The sequence below is a fragment of the Mauremys mutica genome, chromosome 2, assembly GCF_020497125.1.
Source record: "Mauremys mutica isolate MM-2020 ecotype Southern chromosome 2, ASM2049712v1, whole genome shotgun sequence".
In the NCBI taxonomy this organism is placed as follows: Eukaryota; Metazoa; Chordata; order Testudines; family Geoemydidae; genus Mauremys; species Mauremys mutica.
This window is the reverse complement of record NC_059073.1, coordinates 224,699,187-224,721,188: the sequence shown is the minus strand read 5'-3', so window position 1 is coordinate 224,721,188 and position 22,002 is coordinate 224,699,187. Positions and strand designations below refer to the sequence as shown.

Sequence of the window (22,002 nt, the reverse complement as noted above, 5' to 3'; positions counted from 1 at the left end):
AGCCAGGGGGTGCATCAGCACCCCTAGTTCCAGCACCTATGTTCAAGGCTGTAGCTTAGTTATGTAATCCTGTTATAGTATGACTGGGTCTCTGTCAAATATTTTAACTGGGCCCCTGACGGTTACATTTGTATTGGAGACGGGCCCTGTAGAGTAATGGCTCAAGAAACAACTTCACCTGCAAGGTAGAAAAACAACTTTAATGCCTATTAAAGAGGTTTTAGTTTAGAGGAGTTCTCTAAAATGTAAATGAAGAACTCAAATAAGAAATGGGAATAGGATTAACCTCCCATTAGTTAATGTTTGTTAAAGTGTAAACGTGCCTCAAGAAGGAGTGTGAGCTTTTTGTTGTTGCAGAGCATGCTTGTCATGAATACAGTGGTAAATGTTCTAAGTTTCTAAGAGCATGTGGCTTGTCTGACTGAGGTCAGAAGCTACTCCAGGAAAGATGCAAGCAAGCCCACTATTCTTTTCTCTCAAGGTTCATTAATGGCTGAGTCATCTGTTGAAAACTGAGTAATCAGCAGGCTAGTCTGTATTTGCTGACTACTAATGTTAGAACAAAGCTAACAAGCAAGAAAAGTATCAGAGGGGTAGCCGTGTTAGTCTGGTTCTGTAAAAGCAGCAAAGAATCCTGTGGCACCTTATAGACTAACAGACGTTTTGCAGCATGAGCTTTCGTGGGTGAATACCCACTTCTTCGGAAGCAAGAAAAAAATCCCAGCAGGAGTCAGGATGGGGGAAATGAATAGGCTATCCAAACTAGTTATGCTGGAAACTTTTAGTAAAGTTATCAGCAATGAAATAGTTACCAGTGTTGACATGTGTGGGCCAGGACACATCACAAAGCATGTGACAACTGGGGACACCATTCTCTATGAAGAAGATCTGGCTACGAAATGAACTTCCAGAGGAGATCAGGCAAAGCCAGAGTCTGACCGTCTTTAGGAAATTCTGCAAAACCTTTCTCTTCGAAAAAATCTTTCCTCATAGTAATAATGGTACTCATAATATTGAAACCCCTGCTACCCACATGTTCCCCTGCCCTGCCACAAACCCCCCCGCCTGTAATGAACAACTCAATCAACCAATCAAAACAAACAGAATTCCCCAAACAGAGTTTTTGCTTTAAAAAGTAAGTGCTTGACACTTGTTGACTAATATATTAATAATATATATTATCTGCGCTCTCTTCTATATAGATATAGATATATAGATATAGATAGATCTATATCTATATAGCTATACACACACACACACACACACACACACACACACACATATATAAAGCACTAATAACATTAAGCACAAATATTGTAACAGTGATATAGCCTAAACTGCCCTATGCCATAATCCTGTTCACTTATGCTAAGTATCCCATAACACCTTGTATTTGTTGAAGTAAGCATTTGGCACAAGCAGATAGGAAACTTGTCAAAATCAAGATACATTCCTTCTGTGTCTTAGTGCAAGCTAGGGAAGTACCTTCACGGGTAAGTACTTGGAATGCTAGTATCCAAAACAAAAGGAACAGAGCAACAAATAAGGGAGCTGGAGCAAATTGATGGGTTGGATTATAGTGATGTGTAAAGAAATGTGTAACTTGTAAAATGATATAATACCAGCTGAAATGTGTAATTTTGGGAGCACGCCTTCAGCATAAGGTCAATGTAACATCTCTGCATAGGACTGCTCTTTGGAGACTGGTATTGTATAAAATTTTTCCTATACCTTGTTGTTAAACCTGACTGACTTCCTTTATTTGGTCTGTTGAGTATATTTTATAATAAAATAATGAGCCAAAGTATGGTCAAGTAATTGACTATACAATTTATCAACACACTGCATGAAATCTTCAGTAAAGACGTTGCTTTTGCTGTTAAGTTTGCATGAAAGGCACTCGTACTATGGTGATGTGCCTCAGTATGAAATCCTAAAATATATAAATAAATGATATCTTTAAACTTCAGTATCAACACTCTAGTATGATGACTGAAAGTAGCTCACACCTTTCTTAAATGTAAGTCCATGAAAATGAGGCCTTCCCAAATCTGCGCACAGATTAGAAGCCAGAATCAATATTTTTTTTAAAAAAAAGAATGCTATAGTTAAGCACCTAAATCTCTTCACTGGAGTCTGTATCGAAGACATAATTCTTCGAGTGCTTGTTCACGTCCATTCCACAATAGGTGTGCACACGCTGCATGCACAAGCATCGAAAACTTTTCCTTTAGTGGTACCCATTGGGCCGGCGGGGCCCCTGCCTGAGTGGTGCCACTGCACCGTGCATATATACCCCCGCTGGCCCGACCCCTCCAGTTCCTTCTTACCGTCCGTGGCGGCATTGGCATCTTGCTCTCATTTGAGAAGCAATCCCTTAGCTTTAGAGTACTTAGCTGCTATCAGCAAAGAGTCCTGTGGCACCTTATAGACTAACAGAAGTTTTGGAGCATGAGCTTTCGTGGGTGAATACCCACTTCGTCGGATAGCCGACGAAGTGGGTATTCACCCACGAAAGCTCATGCTCCAAAACGTCTGTTAGTCTAGATCATGTTCCAAAACGTCTGTTAGTCTATAAGGTGACACAGGACTCTTTGCTGCTTTTACAAATCCAGACTAACACGGCTACCCCTCTGATACTTAGCTGCTATCAGTTCGTTAGCATTCAATTGTTGTGGACACTTGATAGATTAGGTGCTTGGAGGCTTCCAGCACCCGCCCCGGGCTGCAGGGCAGCCGTAGGCCCACAGGTTTAAGGCTTGTGCCACGTGCCGCAAGCCTATGCTGGCTAGTGACCCCAACAACTCTTGTCTAAGTTGCCTGGGGGAACCACACCAAACAGAGAGGTGTAAGATGTGCAAGGTGTTTAAGCCTAGAACAAAGAAAGAGAGAGACTTTGGCTTGAAGCAGTTGTTGATGGAGGCAGTGCTGCCACCATCAGGTGTGGAGTGCCCGACGCTGACTCCAGCCTCCTAGGTGCAGAGTGCCCTGGAGTTGTCAAGAGACCCGGTTCTGGACAAGCACCGCAAGCCGTCGGCCCTAGAGAAAAGTAGGCCCCAACACTGCTCATCCTCTCTGGTGCGGCTCAAGGCCAAACCAAAAGAAGGGCGTGGACGTTCCTCACAAAGGAGACCAGGGCCATCTATGGGCCTGGGCACCAGAAAGAGCAGGATGGACCTTGTACCAGCACCGGCGCAACAAGTCCCTCTGAGTCCGGTCATAAGTGAACTCAGTGAGGACGACAGGCTCAAGGGAGTAATGGATCAGCCCTCCACGCCTGACACCTTTTGAGGCGGCAAAGGACCTCATCAGGTTGTTGGCAGTGAGCCCTCTCCCAATCAGGGAAAAGCCTCCGGCACCTGGGCCCACAGTGCCATCAAGGGGAAAGGCAGCAGTGGTGCGCTGTTTGAGGTCACCGTCCTGGCATCGCTCCCGGCGTTGGTCCCGGTCGAACGTCGAGTCTGTGGACTCGGTTACTCCTGAAGCAGAGGGAAGCCTTGGTACCGGAGGCAAGTCAGCACATGGGGTTGATGCACAGGACCTGATGCTCTGACACACTCCAGAGACTGGCATCAGGAGAAGGCGAGCTGACCATCGTCGAAGACTTCTGGAAGTCACCGGTCCTGGTCCAGGTCTTGGGAACACCGATACCAGTCCCACAAGCAGCGGTACCGGTACCATTCCCGATCGGCAAGAAGCTGTTCTTCGACCTCCCACCAGCACAGATCGATGGCACCACCATGGACTTCGTGCTCGGCGTTGCCAGAATCCGGCGCCGACTCAGGCCGGTACCATTACTGGCACCGGACAGCAGAGAACACCTGGCTGGATGGCAACCCCAGTGGGGACCGCTGGGACACTAGTTCTTCTGGACCCCTTGGGCCTACCGCCAGCGGCAAGGGGCTCCCTCCAGGGCCAGCTGCTCCATGCACCAGTCCCAGTCCCCGCATCGACACTCCTCCGTGCGGGAAGCTACGGTGTCCAGACTACCTGCGTCGTCGCTGAGTGAGAGACCAGAGAAACTGGCACCGAGTCTGGTGCTGCCCCAGGGTCAGCTGTCCAGGCCTGAGCTGGAAGCCCCTCCTTCAGAAGAGTGGGACCAAGGGGACCAGCAGGAGGAAGCGGACAAGCTGCTGACCTCCTCGTCATCCCCGGATGAAGCGGTGGCAGGCACAGTGGTATCAGGACTTCCACCAATAGACCACAGAGCCCACCAAGAGCTACTGCGTAAGGTTGCTTATAACTTGGGGTTACAGGCCGAGGAGACGGTGGAGCAGGAGGACCCCATGGTGGACATCCTGAGCCCAGAGGGTCCATCCAGAATAGCGCTTCCGCTTATTAAGACCATACAATTGAACTATAAGACTATATGGCAGACCCCAGCCTCCAGCGCCCCAACAGCCAAAGGTGTGGAATGCAAGTACTTCGCCCCGTCAAAGGGGTACGACTTCTTGTTTTGCCACCCAAGCCCATGTTTCCTGGTAGACTCGGCAGTAAACGAGAGAGAGCGCCATGGGCAGCAGGCCCAGGCCCATAAGGCCAAAGAAGCAAAGCGCCTGGACCTGTTTGGCAGGAAGGTGTATTCCTCAGGGAGCCTCCAGTTGAGGATTGCTAACCAACAGGCCATCCTCAACAGGCATAACTTCAACTCCTGGGCAGCAGTGGGGAAGTTTAAGGACAGCCTCCCGCAGAGTTCCCAACAGAAGTTTACGGCGCTGGTGGACGAAGGCAAGGCCGTAGCAAAGACCTCTCTCCAGGCGTCCTTGGATTCGGCGGACGCGGCAACCAGGACAATCGCATTTGGCGTGGTCATGCGACACTCTGCGTTGCTGCAGGAGTCAGGTCTGCCGCCTGAGGTCCAGAACTTGCTCCAGGACCTCCCCTTCGAAGTGTCCGGGCTCTTTTCGAACCAGACGGACGCAAAGCTGCATAGCCTCAAGGACTCGAGGACTCGAGGGCCACACTCAAGTCGCTGGGTATGCACACCCCGGCAACCCAAAGAAAGTCCTTCAAGCTGCAGCCACCTCCTCAGCCTCGCTACCAGCCTCATCCTAGGCAGGAACCCTACCGCAGGTGAAATGGGGATAACAGACAGGAGGCAGCGCAATAATAATAATAGCTCCAATAGGCCAGGCTGGAGCCAAGGCCAACATAAGTCTCAGCCTAACCCTAAACCAGGCTTTTGAAGGTGAGCTCAAGGACAGTGTACCAGACCAATCACTGGATCCATCCCCTTGTTTCCTGGACTGCCTGTCCCGCTTCTCCCCTGCATGGTCCAGTATTATGTCGGACCACTGGGTGTTATGCATGGTGCAAAGTGGTTACAGGCTGCAGTTCTCCTCCCTGGTTACCTCCCACCCCCCTTCCCCATCCCTCTTCAGGGACCCTTCTCACGAGCACCTCCTGGAAAAGGAGGTTTGCACGCTCCTAGAGGTGGGGGTGGTACAGTTGGTACCAAAGGACCTAAAGGGGAAAGGGTTCTACTCCCGCTACTTCCTCATTCTCAAGGCCAAAGGAGGCCTTCGTCCCATTCCGGACCTGCGCGGGCTCAACAAGATCCTGGTCAAGGCCTGGTTCCGCATGGTCTCTCTGGGCACCATCATCCCTTCCCTGGATCCGGGGGACTGGTACGCTGCCCTCGACATGAAGGACGCGTTCTTTCATATCACCATCCACTTGGTGCATCACCGATCCCTGCGCTTCACTGTGAACCAAGAACATTACCTAGCTACGGCCCCACGGGTGTTCACAAAATGCATGGCAGTGGTGGCAGCCTTCTTACAGAGGCAGAGGGTTCGAGTTTACCCATACCTCGACGACTAGCTCCTGGCAGGGCGGTCTGAAGAGGAGGTTCGGTCCCACGTGCAAGTGGCTCTGAGACTATTCTGCACGCTGGGGCTCCTGGTCAACTTCCCCAAGTCCACCCTCATGCCAACGCAGAGAGCAACAATCCTCTCTCTGTTCTCTTAAATGTAGTGGCCTTGTTGGCAGATGGGGAGGCCTGGTGTTCTGCTCCTCTCCTCTGGTGTGTTGGGGTAGAATGGCAAGTCTATTGTCGCCCTCTACCGAAAATTTCAAGTGCCAGCTTCTTCCTTTCTTTACACCTACGGTTCTGTTCCCTCACCACCGGAACTTATCTTCTCTTCTCCCTTCTTTTCCCCCTTCAGCTGATATCCACCCTATTCACACAAACAATAGTTGATTCTGTCCCCTTTTGCACATTCTTAGTTGATTGTATCTTCTTCCCCCAGGAACACGGGAATTGCCATACTGGGTCAGACTTGAGGTCCATCTAGTCCAGTATTCTGTCACTGACAGCTAATACCAAGTGCTTCCGATGAAGGTATGAGACTTCTGCAGTAGGCAGCTATAGGATAATCTGCCTTCCAAATTGTCTCATCGTGATCTCTTAGAGATTTCTAGTTATAGTTGCTCTGAAAGAAAGGCTTTCACGTCATTTCTGTTTACATGTAGCACAGTTATAAACAAACCCTGTAGTCATATGGTTTGGCTCAGTTAGGCGCACAGGACCAGTTAGACAGGCAGAACTGCAGGGTCTGAATGCATGGATGAGTCGATGGTATAAGGAGAAGGGTTTTAGATTTATTAGGAACTGGGGACCCTTTGGGGAAAGGAGGAGCCTATACAGGAAGGATGGACTACACATAAACCAAAACAGAACCAAAACAGATTGTTGGCATGTAAAATTAAAAAGAAGGTAGAGGAGTTTTTAAACGAAGGGCTGGGGAAAGCCAACAGAGACATCACTTAGGGGAGCATCTATTAACAGGGATTCTCTATATCCTAGTAAAGAGCAGAGGATAGCAGCTGACAGGTAGGAACTGATGCAAAATAGTCAAATGAAAGAGTCAGACAATTGAAAGTGAAAAATTGTATAAGTGCTTGTATACAAATACTAGAAATCTAAATATTTAGATAAATGAACTTAAGTGCCTGCTATTAAATGAGGATATTGATATAATAGGCATCACAGAAAGTTTGTGGAATGATAATCCATGGGATATGGTAATAGCAGGGTACAAAATATATAGGAATGAGAGAGTAGGTGGTGCTGGTGGGGGAGCAGCTCTGTGTGAAAGAAAGCCTGGAGTCAAATATAGCAAATACCTTACATGAATGAAACTGTACCATAGACTCTCTATGGATAAAAATTCCATGCTTGAATAATAAGCGTGTAAGTATACGTTACTAACATTTGTAATAGCAGTAGGAATATACTATCTGCCACCTGACCAGAATGATTGTGAAATGCCCAGGAAGATTAGAGAGGCTATAAAAATAGAAAACTCAATAATAATGGTGGATGTAAGCAGTCCCCATATTGACTGGCAGCATGTCACCTCAGAATGGGATGTGGAAATAAAATTTCTAACACCATTAATGACTACTTCTTGGCTTGTCCTGGAACCCACAAGGGGAGAGGCAGTTATTGATTTAGCTCTAAATGGAGCTCAGGATCTGGTCCAAGAGGTGAATATAGCTGAACTGCTAATTAATACTGACCATAATGTAATAAAATTTCACATGCTTGTGTGGGAAAAAATACCAAAGAAGCCCACCACTGTAGCATTTAACTTCAAGAGGGGGAACTAAACAAAAATGAGGAAGCTAGTTAAATGTAAATTAAAAAGAACAGTCAAGAGTGAAATGCCTGGAAGCTGCATGGAAACTTTTTACAAACACCATAATAGAGGCTTAAATTAAATATATACCCCAAATTAAAAAAAATAGTAAGAGGATGAAAAAACTGTCACCATGATAAGCAATAGAGTAAAAGAGGCGGTTAGAGGTTAAAAGGTGCCCTTTAAATATTGGAACAGCTTCCATCTGAGGAGAGATTAAAAAGACTAGCACTGCTCAACTTGGAAGAGAGACAACTAAGTGGGGGATATGATAGAGGTCTATAAAATCATGAATGGTTTGGAAGAGTGTCACTTACCCTTTCACATAACACAATAAACAGGGGGTTCCCAATGAAATTAATAGTCATCAGGTTTAAAACAAACAAAAGGAAGTACTTCTTCACACTATACACAGTCAACCTCTAGAATGCATTGTTGGGGATGTTGTGAAGGCTAAAACTTACAACTGGGTTCAAAAAAGAATTAAATACGTTCCTGGAAGATAGATTCATTAATTTCTCTTAGCCAAGACAGTCAGGAATGCAATGCCCATGCCCTAAACCTCTAACTGCCGGAAGCTGGTATTGGATGACTAGATGGATCACGCAATAATTGTCCTGTTCTTTTCATTCCCTCTGAAGAATCTGGAGTTGGCCACTGTCAAAAGACAGGATATTGGGCTAGATGGGCCATTGGTCTCACCCAGATGGCTGGTCTTATGGTCTTATGTTTACTGTAAATCCTGTTAGCAAGATACGTGTGTTATGGAACTCATTCATATTTACTTCCTCTATAAGTAATTCAACACTGTATTGGGCTTGATTTCTTCCTAAAAGTAACTGTCCTTAGATCTTGACTAAGTACTGAAAATTAATCCCACTTCAGGAGTACATTCTCTATTGATTGATCGATTGAGGAGGAGTTGTTGTTGCCGTCATGGGAGCAAGATGTATTTTTAATGCATTCATGTCATATTTTTATTTAAATTGTATGATGCTACTCTATTGAAAGATATTCACTGTGTGGGTCCAAAGGCTGTTTTCATTTGAATCTGACCTATAATAAACCAAACCATCAATGAAGCAATAATGTATGATTACTGGATTAATGAATCAGTGGCTTTTTTGGAGAGTTGTGGGTGGGATATGAGTCTTCTGTTCTCCCTATGAAACTTTAAGGCTTGGTTCTACACGACAGACTTATGTTGGTATAACTACATTGGATTTTCCACACCCCTGCGCGACGCAGTTATACCTACATAACTCCAGGTGTAGACAGCATTATGTCGACAGAAGGGCTTCTCCCATTGACATTGCTACAACCTCTCTGGAAGGTGGAGTACGTACGCCAACAGGCATAGATAGCACCTTCACTAAGCTCTACAGCAGCGCAGCTGTGACGCTGCAGCTTTGTATCTGTAGGCAAGTCCTAACACATTATAGCTTCTCTTCCTCTGTCCTCAAAGCAAAGCATTATATGGAAGTCACCATCTTTTGGCTTAAGAAGCAGGCAGTGTCACTCCATAATCTGCCAAAGGGTTTGATGCCAGATCTCTTATTTTATGGCTCTGCCTCAATAAAATTCAGGTCTTTCTATCAGTGCTGCACACATTGTTTTGAAAATACAGAAGCATTTCTTTGTTTCTAAAAGGTTTTTAGCTAAACCCCACAGTGCTTGTGTAAATTGTTTGGTCAAGTGAATTTTTTTAAATGCCCTGTAGGAGGTAGGGAGAAAAGAGAATTTGTTCATCCTTGTGTACTATAATTCCTTTCCTTCTTTCTGAAGAAAGAGAATTTTCCCATTTTTTGTGTGTGTGTTAACTAAGTTCTTTTGTTGCCTTTTTTTAAATCATATGTTCCTCCTTATACATACTGTTTTACCTATTAGATAGGCAAGGGTTTTTGTTGTTTTTTTAATAGAATACCATGTAATAGTGTATGTCAAGCTAATTTTGTTTGGTTCCACAGGCCTACTGTATTAATGCTTCTCAACCCCAAGACTCTGTAATTAGGGACAGTGATCCTCAAAATGACCCTTGAAATGAGAAACACAATGAAGGACATAAATTTTTTTATTGAACATGCTTTTATTTTATATATACATGCAAATAGCCTGGAATTTATGATAATGGAACTAAACAATGATTCTGTGTATTAACATGCTCTATTTAGAAAGCCACTATTTACAGTAAGTCCATTTGCTCTATTGTTCACTGTTTTATTCTGATTGCCTCTTTTTTTTCCCCTCCAAACTCCTTTACCCCATTTTACACCCTAGCTGCTCACATGGATGGACCTTACAAGTTTTGCTCTAGCAACAGAATGTCCATCTTGACTCCTAAAATTTTGATATTCATGATTGATTTTGGAGAAGGTCCAAAAGCGCAAAACATGGATACAGATTGATGCTCATCAGAACAAGCTAGAAGAGATAATTAATGAGTTAGCAGTAGCCATGACAGCTGTACATGGAAGTTTGAGAGAGAATACACAGAGCAATTAATGACAATACAAACAGCAGAGTGGTCCTCTAGTCATTCATTGAAGGCCCTGTACTAGTTGACATGACGCTGGGACAAATTTACTAGCTGAAGAGGTTTGTTGAAGTCAGAAGAGTTGTTTAAGGAAACTTTTCCTGATGGTTCCAAACACTCACTTCAGTGTCTACCAAACAACATCTTGGGCACTCTGGCTGCAACCCTCCTGTCCCTGATGTTGCGTCTCTGCCTTTCTCCTTCCCCTTCACCCATGTGCTTGATCATCCTGAACAAATTTGGCCCATCCCTCCACTCTACTTTGCCCTGAACTTCAGCACCCACTTCGCAGCAGGGAGCATGTTGGAATCCCAGGTAAGGGCAGAGTGAGGACATGGCTTCAGGAGATGCAACCAAATGCGCTCAGCAAAAGCAACCCATTGTGTAGGGGAGCAGATTGTGACACTATACCTTTCCCTCTCCCCCATTCCATTCTTGCTTCACTCCAGGAATGCATTCCACTGAAGTTAGAATGAGGGCAGCAGCTTCTCTGGTGACTAGTATACACGCGGATACCTCTCGGGCATGGTCAGTAATATCCAGGGAGCAAAACCTGAATGTACCTCTGACTTTGTAATGGCTACATGGGACTGTGGGATAACTGTAAAAATTGAGATCACGTATAGAATGTCCCACACAATGTGGGACACTTCAGAGATATACTCTTTAGTGGGAAACTGAGGAATAATATAAACTAATGTCTTGGGATTTTTAAATAAGAAGCAAAGTGCTCTTTATCATTTTATATCTCAATTTTATTACAGTTCTGTTAGGGGTTGGCTTTTTGTTTTCGTTTTTCCTCCAAGGTCTTTTCTTGGTAAATTTCTGATTTCAACTGGAATTCATTATGCACATACCATTTGTTTTGTAGGAATTTGGTGATTACATCTTTGTCACATGCCTGGTTGCAGCCATAAATACAGTTATCTAAACTTTGTGACCGCAAGAACTATGTGGGTAACTTGCCAGGAGCTCAGAGGCTTGGCAGTATTGCATATAAACTTGTATCTATATTATCAGAAATAAACACAGGCGTGCATAATACTTGCTTGTGCTTATGGCACTTTAATAGATGAACAGACGTTTTTGTTAAAGCAACGACAACAAAAATCCAAGCCATTCATAGATTCATTAGAAAGTAAAGGGCCTGCAGGAATCCTCAGGTACTACTACTGTTTCTCTAAGGTTTAGTGACATGAAGAAGAGCTATAGGCTGCATTTAGGATTTAAAGGAACACATCTTTATTTCAGGCCACACATTTGGGCTTACTTGCAGTAAAACATTTGGACGTGTCACCCTTCAGGCAAAAATTACATGTATCCAGATGGAAAACGAAACTAATTTAAATTAACATTAACTAAGTTTAAAATAAACTAAGCTTAATTAAATTAGACTTTAACACAAGGTAAAATATCAACATGTATTAAAATTTCAGTTAATGATGGTTGGACAATGAACAATTTTTCTATTGAAAGATACAACTGTGATATTAATTACTCTACAGCAGGACAGTTTAGCTGTATGGGCCTGCTCCTATTGAAGTAAATTAGAATTTCTCCATTAATGGGAACAGAATTTTATTTAGGTTTATCATCTACGTGAGTGTCCTGTTTCAACTTTTTTTTTTTAATCTTCATATTCCTAGCCTCTATGCTAATCTGTATTTTTGGATGGTTTCTATTCTGTTAATATAGATTTATCCATTAATTTAAAAACAACCATCTTAATATTAAATCAAAAGCTACCTACTGTGGAGGGGAGAGTTGTTCAAATAACTGATTTTTTTCAGTTCACTGGCAATTCTGAAAAGCAGTCATACAAAAAAGCCTTTGATTCAAACTGAAACTGACATTTTTCAGAATTTTTGGTGAATCAAAAGAGTCAGAAAAAATTCTGCTTGGGTTGAATGAAACATTTTGTCCAGCTGAAACTGAAGATTTCTTTTTGGGCGTTTTAAATCTTTTTAAATAAAAGCAAAGGAAACAAAGACCTAGATTCACAAAATGGTTGAGGAGGTTCCGCGGCCCATACACCCACTTGCCCAATAGATAGGGCACTCACCTGGGATGTGAGAGACCCACGTTCCAAGCCGCACTCTGGAGCAAGGACTTGAACCTAACTGCCCTTCCCCCTGCATGAATGTCCTAATCACAGGCTATCGGGTATTTTGGGTTGAGTCTCTCATCTCCCCTGTTGAAGCTGTTCGAGTCATTAGAACAGGGACTGGAATCCAGGGGTCCCCCAACTGTTGAGTGTCCTAATCACTGGGATATAGTGTCATTGTGACTCTTTCTCTGGTCCAAAGACTATTAAAATATTTATATAAAAATTGAACAGCTTCAATAGTAGAGACAGGGAGAGACCCACACCAGAATAACGTAAAGCCTGATAATTAGGGCACCGACGTGGGAGGTAGACACATGGGTTCAGATCCCTGTTGAAGAGCCAGGGACTCAAACCTGGGTCTCCCACGTCAGTGTCCTAACCATGGGCCATTAGATATGGGGAGCAGCAGCACCACTGTTTTGTGAATGGTACTTAAATCCCCATGTGACTCTAGCCCAAAAAATCAAAACATTTCATTTTGACATTTCTGATTTTTTTTCTTTGTTTTTAGGAAAACAATTCATGAAATATTTTGGTCGACCCAAATTTTCCCTTTTTGGGGGGGGGGGGGGAGTTTCAGCTGAAAAAAGTTGCCAGCTATAGTTGGAGATGTCCTTCACCAGCATTTTGATGGCTTGTCATTCCTGCATCTGAATAACTGCAAAGGCAGACACAGCGCAAAGGAATATTAAAATCTGCATTAGCTAGCAGTGTGATTGATCATATGTTTGTCTACAGAGTCATAGTAATGTATGCTGTTCAAAGGCCTAATCACTACCAGAATTAAAAAAAACATCCTCTAGATTTTAGACTTGCATGGAAGAAAAGCAAGAACAATTTATAAAAGACACAATGCAGTTACTAAAAAAGAGACATATAATCTAAACCATACGGGTAGCATATCTGGGTTGGGTAGCTTTGAAAAATCATGGATTTTCATTTTTTTAAACCTGCATATAAAAGGCTCTAATTGTTTCTTGGATATCTGGTTACTACACTTGCCCTTTAATATTACCTGGACATCCTTAGTGAAATTATGTCATTAATAGATCATATGTCACTGATATAGATGTTGCGCCTTCTGGGCCTGATTAAGGAGAGCATCCTTATTTAGAAAACGTACTTAGGCGCATGACAAAGGCCCATCAATGGGAATTAAGCAAGTGTGTAAAGTTAAGCCTGTGCTTTCCTGAAGCGTGGCCTGTGTTACAAAGTATATATGATGTTTTTCTATAAAGGCTTTATCAGAATCAGTCTGGCAGGTGCATTACTTGTCAGTGGCAAACCTACAGGAGAGCTTTGCAGATCATCCCAAACATATATTCTGTACATTCCACATAGTTGATAGAAAAACTATTTTTTAATTATTATTTTTAAAATCAGCTTACTATTTTGTTTCTTTGATTATCAATGATAAACCCCTTTAGTGCTATGAATCCGATGGCCCGGACCTTTGAAGGAAAGAAAACTATAATAAAATGTCAAATATCTATAAATTACCTAAAGTATTTCTGTACATGAAAATATAATTAATTCAAAGTCTTGAGACATCTTTAGGCTACAAAACTGAATGCTGTCTCTCCCAGGGGAAAGATGTGAATCTCAGATTTCCAAAGGTATAACGCAATTTATAAGGAGTCTGGCAAGAATGAGTAGAATAAGAAGAGATCTCTTGGACTTAATTTTTTGTTTCTTCTCTATAAAGGAGGAGGAGGAGAAGTATTTTAGGGAAAACTGTATTCCCCACCCCCCCCTTTTTGTGTCTGATTAGAAATTAACATATGTTATAGGCAGTGGTGGTGTAGCTGTGTTGGTCCCAGGATATTTGAGGGACAAGGTGGCTGAGGTGATTATTTTTTATTGGACCAACTTCTTCATGACTAACCGTCTATCTGTTTCTTTAACAAAAAATAAAAACATCATCATATAATGAGAAGTTTTGGCAGTTGAAATTGTGTTTAATCTGTAAACAGGTTAGTAATATTTAATACTTCAATTTGTATGCTGGGGATTTTCTTTTGTTCCTAACAGTTCTATATTTAAGATTACAAGAGCTTCCAGGCAGAATTGTTTGGGTAGTAAAGTGATGAACTGACACCAGATTACAGAGCAGGGGGAAAAAAACATTACGCTAACAGCAGCCAACACCAGTTAATGGTTTTCAGCTGTTGCTGATCTAATTGATCTTGTTTCTATAACAGAAAGCAGTTTTCTGTGATTCATATGTCGTCTTATTGGAATGTATTCTACTCCCTTGTTTTTTTAAGCTTCACTTACTCTGGTTTTCCATTTTCTTAAAAGCCATCACTAACAATGTGCTCCTTTTCAAGCTGATATTAGTCCAAAGAAACCTCTTTCAGTCTGACTTAAAAAAAGAAATCAAATCTTCCCTGTTTGTCACAGAACAAAATTAATCTTTGAATTTAAATAATGAGAAGCAGACAGATTACCTAAATTCAACTGTGCATTTCTTACACTTACTCCATGCACTGAATTGTTGGTGCCCAATGACATCAACCAGTTATTGGTTTTGATTCATACTTAGCTTAAAGAGGTTGGAAGGAAAAGACTACTATAAGAATAAAATTGATAAGAAACAAACATAAACAGCTGTCATTCTAAACCATTATAGAAAGGAACTTGTTTTTCCATTAGAAATTTGCACACAATTAGAGAAAATCCCTGCTAAAACATTTAAAGTCATCCACATATGTCTTCACATGTATTTCTGTTAATACTAAAGGATTTTCACCTTCAACTAAAGAACAGTATAGAGACCCTAAGCAGTATACTACTCCACAGAGCGATTCTGCTGACCTGTACTCTGTGAAAAGAGAATCGTTGCATGCATGGTCTGTAGCACTGTTGCTCTTTGTATTGTGCTTAAATAAAATATTGTGTATAACAAATCTTTTCTCATCTTTTCCCAGAAAAAAATAGCATATAGCACCTGTTTGAATGTGTGCAGGTGTCTAATCTTACATCTCTCCTCACCCCTATAATCTCCTTTTGCCCTTGTAGAGGTAATCTATTAACACAATGGGAGACAGTAACATTTACAATCTAGAAAGCCTAATTGCCTCTTGGAGGGAAATGGGGGCTGAATATATTTTTTTTCTTTTTTTAAATGTTGATACAGTGTCCCCTGAGGATTTTTCCTGTATGAGGTCAAATAACCTTGTTCCTTTGTTCACTCATCTCTGGCTCATTCTGAATGCTTGGGGCTATTTTCTGAGTATTCCATTTCATTTCCATTTAATACTTCCACCATTCTTGTTTTTTCTTTCATTTATCAATTTACATCATGTGAGCAGAAAAAAACAAAGAGATGACTTCCATATACAATCTTGTAAATGTCTTTTTGAAGAAAAAGTCCACAAAAACAAAACTTGAATGTATAAATAAGAATTATGAATATGAATTCAGAGCGCTTAATTCCAAATCTAAGCACTTGCTTAAGTGCTTTTACTGAACTGGGGACTAGATACTGCAAAAAGATCACTCTGCCACTCCATAAGCTGTTCCCCTGAAATAAAGTGATTTACTCACAGAACAAGGAACATCTAGCACAAAGAAGGATGATTGTATCCAGCCCGAAGTAATTATGCATTCATCTTTGGGTAGTGTCCTGAGGGGTGCTCCACTTCAGGTATGCTCATACCTCTTGTACCTTTAATCAGAGATTTTTGGTAATAGTGCATGTTGTTCAGCCTGCGCATGCGCCCTATGCTTCCTCATGCCCTGCTCCAAGGCTATATAGGCCTGTGCGGGCAGTTCCTTCTCAACCATCTTGGGCTGAGACAGAGCATTAGTCTGCCTTACTTTTGAAGTCTTTTAACCTGGTTACCCTTCTTTAGTATGTTTTTTCTTTAGTTATTTTCTTTACTTTTTATTTAGGGGGACTTGCTCTTGATCTCTTTTCCCTTTGCGGAGGGGGCCCTTCCTCTCTTAGATTCTGTTGCCTCAGCATATGCCGAGCTCTGCAAGCTTCAAGCAGTATGTCTCTTGCCGGGAGGCCATCCTGGTCAGCAACAGGCATTCCCCTTGTATCTTCTCCTTCGGAGAGTCTCATATCCCATAAAGTGCTGTATCTGCTCCATTTTCAAGGACAGGGCAAGAAAAAATTCACAGATAAAACTGAGACTTTTAATGATGGGGTGTTTCCTCCAAAGGGCCTGAGATCCAGGCCAGGAGATCTTTCCTGGACATTGGTTGCTGAGTGGACACTGTGCCCGTCAACTTTGTCACATCCATCTGGGTGTACATGGGTAAATCCATAGAGAAGACCCATAGAAAATGGAAGCAGCAAAGAATCCTGTGGCACCTTATAGACTAACAGACGTTTTGCAGCATGAGCTTTCGTGGGTGAATACCCACTTCTTCGGATGCACTTCTTCTTCACTTGCATCCGAAGAAGTGGGTATTCACCCACGAAAGCTCATGCTGCAAAACGTCTGTTAGTCTATAAGGTGCCACAGGATTCTTTGCTGCTTCTACAGAACCAGACTAACACGGCTACCCCTCTGATAATAGAAAATGGAGTTATTCTCCACAAAAAGAGTCCACCTCCAAAAAGACCTTCATCCCCACAGAACGTGACCAATATGGGATGCCTTGTGTCCCACTTGGTATAGCTGAAGCTCCAGACACTCTCAATACCAATCCCCTTTGTCACAACTCACCTATTTCACAAATGATTCCTGTGCTTTTCAGGAATCCAGGATAACTTTAAGTATCGAGTGCTTCCATTTGGCCTTTTCTCTGCTCCAAAAGTGTTCTCAAAGGTGCTGGCAGTGGTTGCAGCTTACTTTCGGCATTGGGAAATAATTGTTTTTCCATACCTTAATGACTGTCTACTCAAAGGCTGGTCTTACAATAAGGATTTTGACACCATAAAGAGGATGAGATCTCTTTGCTGCAAGCTAGGATTGCAGCTCAACATTGAGAAATTCATGTTGAGCCTTGCACAAAGGATAGAGTTTGTAGGAGCTTCCTTGATGCTTTATCAGCCAGCGCTTATCTTCCCCCTCCCCACCAGATTCTTGACATTAGCAAGTGTTGTCTCAAAGATTCAAATCAGCCCACAGACCTCAATAAGAACTTATCTTCAAATGTTTGGACACATAGCAGCCTGCACCTTTGTGATGCCGCATACGAAGCTTTGCCTTTGATGTTTCCAGTTTTATATTCTAAGCAAACACAGCTTGAACCAGTTAGTGTTGGTCCCTCAACGGATATTAAACTCTCTCAATTGATGGAGAGCCCCCAGACAAGGTCTGCATGGGGATTCAACCTCCTCTTTCTATCAACATAATGATGACTGCATCCCTGATGGGCTGGGGAGCACACCTGAGGACCTTCACTATCCAGGACAAATGGACTGTCCAAGACATGACTGCACATTAATCTCTTTGAACTGAGGGAAGTCAGGATTGCCTGTATCCACTTCCTGTCTTTAATCAGGAACAAATCCATAAAGATTCTCATGGACAACATAGCTTGCATGTTCTGTATCAACCAACAGGGAGGGGCCCAGTCCCCTTCCAGAACTTTACTGCTTCAGTACAAAGGGAACTGGTGCATAGCCAATTGTCAATTCTTATTTTGGCAACTTATCTTGTGGACATACAGAACAGGTTAGCAGACAACCTCAGCAGGGACGTCTCCCAGAGATGAATGGGAGTTGGATCCTCAGATTCTCAATCAAATGTTTTGGACTTGAGTGGTTCCAAAAATAGACCTCTTTGCCACTGTGGCCAACAAGAAATGCTAACACTTTTGCTCAAAGGGTTGGAGGGCTGTGTCCTCTCTGTTTGGGAGATGCCATGCTCATTTTGTGGACAAGAGGCCTTCTAGATGGCTTTCCCCCCATGCCCCTGATTCTGAAAGTGATCAACAAGATCAAGCATGACAAAGCCAGAATTATATTAATTATTCCCAACAGTGGCCTGGAGAGATATGGTATCCTTATCTGATTCATCTAGCCATTTGTAAGGTGATCAGCCTTCAAGTTCTTTCCCAAATCACTAGCCATACTCTTCATCCCATTCTGAAGATACTTTGTCTTGAAGCTTGATTCTGATGGTTCATGGGACTAGAATTGACCTGTTCTAAGGAGGTACAACAGTTATTATTGAACAGCAGGAAAGATTCCATGAGATGTACATACCTCCACAAGTGGTGAAGATTCAGCCTGTGGCGTGTCCAGAGAAGTGTTCCCACCTGTTCATTCTTCCCTCTTGATCATCCTTGACTACCTCCTAGAGCTAAAAAAACACAAACAGGATTTTCTGGGTTTATCAGGGTCCATTCAGCAGTTGAGAGATTCTCAATCTTCACTCATCTTACAGATTTTTGGGTGTCTATCACCTGCTTGTAGTATTGGAGAAATAGAGGCTCTAGTGGCAGGTCCTCCATTTAGAGTATTTTTCAAGAACAGGGTTTCATTACGTCCGCACCCACAATTTTTACCTGTGTGTCATCTGAGTTTCATATCAACCAGGTTATTCTCCCTATAGGGTTGGTTTTTGTTTGTTTGTTTATCAAAGCCTCATCATTCCAGAGAAGAGGCCATTTTACACACTTTGGATGTTAGGAGGGTGTTAGCCTTTTATTTGGAAAGAACTAAGTCATTTAGGAAGTCACTCAGACTGTTTATGGCTGATCCAAAGGTTGGTGATTTCTGCCCAGAGACTCTTCAGGTGGATTTCTGATTATATCATATTATGCTATAAATCTCTAGATATACAGCCTCTTTCTAAGGTGATGGCCCATTCCATAAGAACTTTATCTACATCAGCAGCATTATGCAAGAATGTTCCTATTCTGGACATTTGTAAGGCTGCCAATTGGTCTTCCATGCACACCTTTTCCAAGCATTATGAAGTGATCCAGTCTTCTAAATCAGATGCTGCCATTGGAAATGCTGTGTTGTCTTCAATCTTGGACTTGGCTCTGAAGCCTTTCCCTCCCTCCCACCTTCAGCAGGGGGTACTGTTCAGTAGTCAGCTGAATGGGAGCACCCATAGGGACACTACTCAAAGAAGAAAGAGGTTATTCACCTTGTGCAGTAACTGGAGGTCTTCGAGATGTGTGTCCCCGTGGCACTCTACTATCCAACTTCCTTCCCCCTGTTTCAGAGTTTCCTCTGGGACTTCACGGTGGAGTCAGAACTGAGGGAAATTCATTCTTACTGCCTTATATAGCCTTGGAGCAGGGCATGAGTACAGGGTTCGTGCATAGGGCAAATGGGCACTACTACCAAAAATCTCCAGTTAAGGGTACAATGGGGTATGAGCACACCTGAAGTGGAGCACCCAAAGGGACAGACATCTCAAAGAAACATCTCAGTTTCTGCACAAGGTGAGTGATCTCTATTTTTAGTGGCATAAGAATATATGATCAACAATCACTGTATGAAGATCCTTTAAAAATCCAGTGGATCAAATAATTGAACATCAAAGCAAATTTCCAAAGTACCTGAGCAGTTATTTTTAAACAGATATACCAGAAAAATCTTTCTCATCGTCTTGTTCAAAGAAAAAAAATTGTCTGATTGGTATATAGCCACAACTTTTCAGTGAAATGAATGGAAGGGTTAAAGTCTAATGAGGAAAACTCCCTGTCAAAGAATCATGAGCACTTCCAAACTCATGTAAATATGAAAGAGTCAAGAAGTGAAGTAAAATGGAAACTAAGTATTGGCTCACCTTACCAAGGGTCATGTTGGATTCTCCATCACTGACTATTTTTAAATCAAGTTTGGATGTTTTTCAAGAAGATATGCTCTAGTTCAAACAGAAATAAATTCAGGAAAGTTCAGTGGCCTGTGTTTCACAAGAGGTCAGAGTAGGTGATCACAATGGACCTTTCTGGCTTTATAATCTGAGAGTTATGGTGCAGGAAAAAGGAGCTGATTTATCAAGATTTTGGGCAACATTATAAATATAAAAGCCTAAAGTTAGCTTTCTAAAGCCAAACCAAATTAAAAATGGCCTAGTTTTCATATGTGTTGAATGCTTACAAATCCTCTTGAAATCTATAGGAATGTCAGGTTCTCACTTACAAAAATCAGGCCACTTTTATTTAGGTGCCTAAATGTGGATTTAAGAACCTAACTTTAGGCATCACGTTTGAAAATTTTGGCCTAAGACATTAAACCTTTATTTAGTTTTGTAAAATTTTTCAATATCTGAAGGGGAGGATTAAAATAATCAAATCCACTACAGTAACTCCTCACTTAACATTGTAGTTACGTTCCTGAAAAATGCAACTTTAAGCGAAACGATGTTAAGCAAATCCAATTTCCCCATAAGAATTAATGTAAATAGGGGGGGATTAGGTTCCAGGCAGATTTTTTTCACCAGACAAAAAACTGTATTTGTGTGTGTGTGTGTATGTATGTATATATATAAAATATACACACGCAGAGAGAGAGTATAAGTTTTAAACAAACAATTTAATGCTGTACACAGCAATGATGATTGCAGCTTGGTTGAGGTGGTGAAGTTAGAAGGTGGGACGTTTCCTGGGGAATGCTTTACTGCTAAATGATGAACTAGCATTTCGCTGAGCCTTCAAGGGTTAAAACGTTGTTAATGTAGCCTAACATTCTACAAGGAAGCACAAATGGAGGGAGGGGAGACAGCATGGCAGACAGAGAGAGACACCCTGTGTTTGTGGGTGGGGGGGGGGGGAGAGAGAGATGCATTGCCCCTTTAAGTATGCTGACTCCACTTCAAGTACACTGCCTTTAAAAAAAATCAGGAAGTTGAGACAGCAGCTGCAACCAGCAAGCTCTCTTCCCCCCCCACCCCCGAGCCCTGTTCTGTCCCCACCCTGCTCTATATGGAGAAGGGTTAGTGGGGGGCAGGAGTAAGGGGGAGAGGGACACCCTGACATTAGCCCCCCTCTTCGCCCGTCCCCTGCATAGCAAGCAGGAGGCTCCCGGGAGCAGCTCCAAAGCAGAGGGCAGGAGCAGCACATGGCAGTGTGGGGAGGGACAGCTGAATTCCTGGCAATTGGTAGCCTGCTGGGCGGCTGCTGCACAGGGAACTTAGGGTAGGCTGATAGAGGGGCTGCCGGTCCACCCTGGTTCCAAGCCCCCACCAGTTAGCTGCAATAGGCTGCTCTTCCTGCAAGCGGTGGACAAAGCAGGCAGCTGCCAAACAATGTTATAAGGGAGCATTGCACAACTTCAAGCGAGCATCTTCCCTACTTGATCAGCAGTGTAACAACGAAATAGCGTTAACCGGGATGACTTTAAGTGAGGAGTTATTGTATTTATCCCCTTCTGATGGTAGAATGTGTAGTCCTTATAACTGAAAGATAAAATTGAAGTGAGGTATGTAAGATATATCATTTAAAACAAAATCAAACCTGAAATGAAGCAAAATAATTTAAATTTAGACTAGAACCCAAAGCCATCTGTTAAATTAAGTGAAAATTTGTGATTAAAAAACGTAACTGTGTTGTAGTCTATTTCATCCATCTGCACCCAATTATAAAAGAGCTGCCAAATAAAGCTACCCACTGGTGGTTAATTCCAAACTAGTCCAGAAAGCCTGAACACTTTCATATACACATTTTGTACAGCTTCTGATCTCTGCAGGCTCCTGATAAGACCTGCATTAAGCCATGGTCTCATTAATCTTGGCTCTCACATTTGAAACTAACAGAGATGCACTAACTGTGATCATTTGAGATCTTTCTCAGGTGTG

The 22,002-nt window shown here is 42.6% G+C and overlaps 1 protein-coding gene across 4 annotated transcripts in view; it reads left to right on the top strand.

The window, feature by feature from the left end:
- Positions 1–22,002, top strand: part of UBE2E2 (ubiquitin conjugating enzyme E2 E2) — a 329,157-nt gene that overhangs the window by 122,933 nt on the left and 184,222 nt on the right. The gene's annotated exons all lie outside the window — the stretch shown is intronic.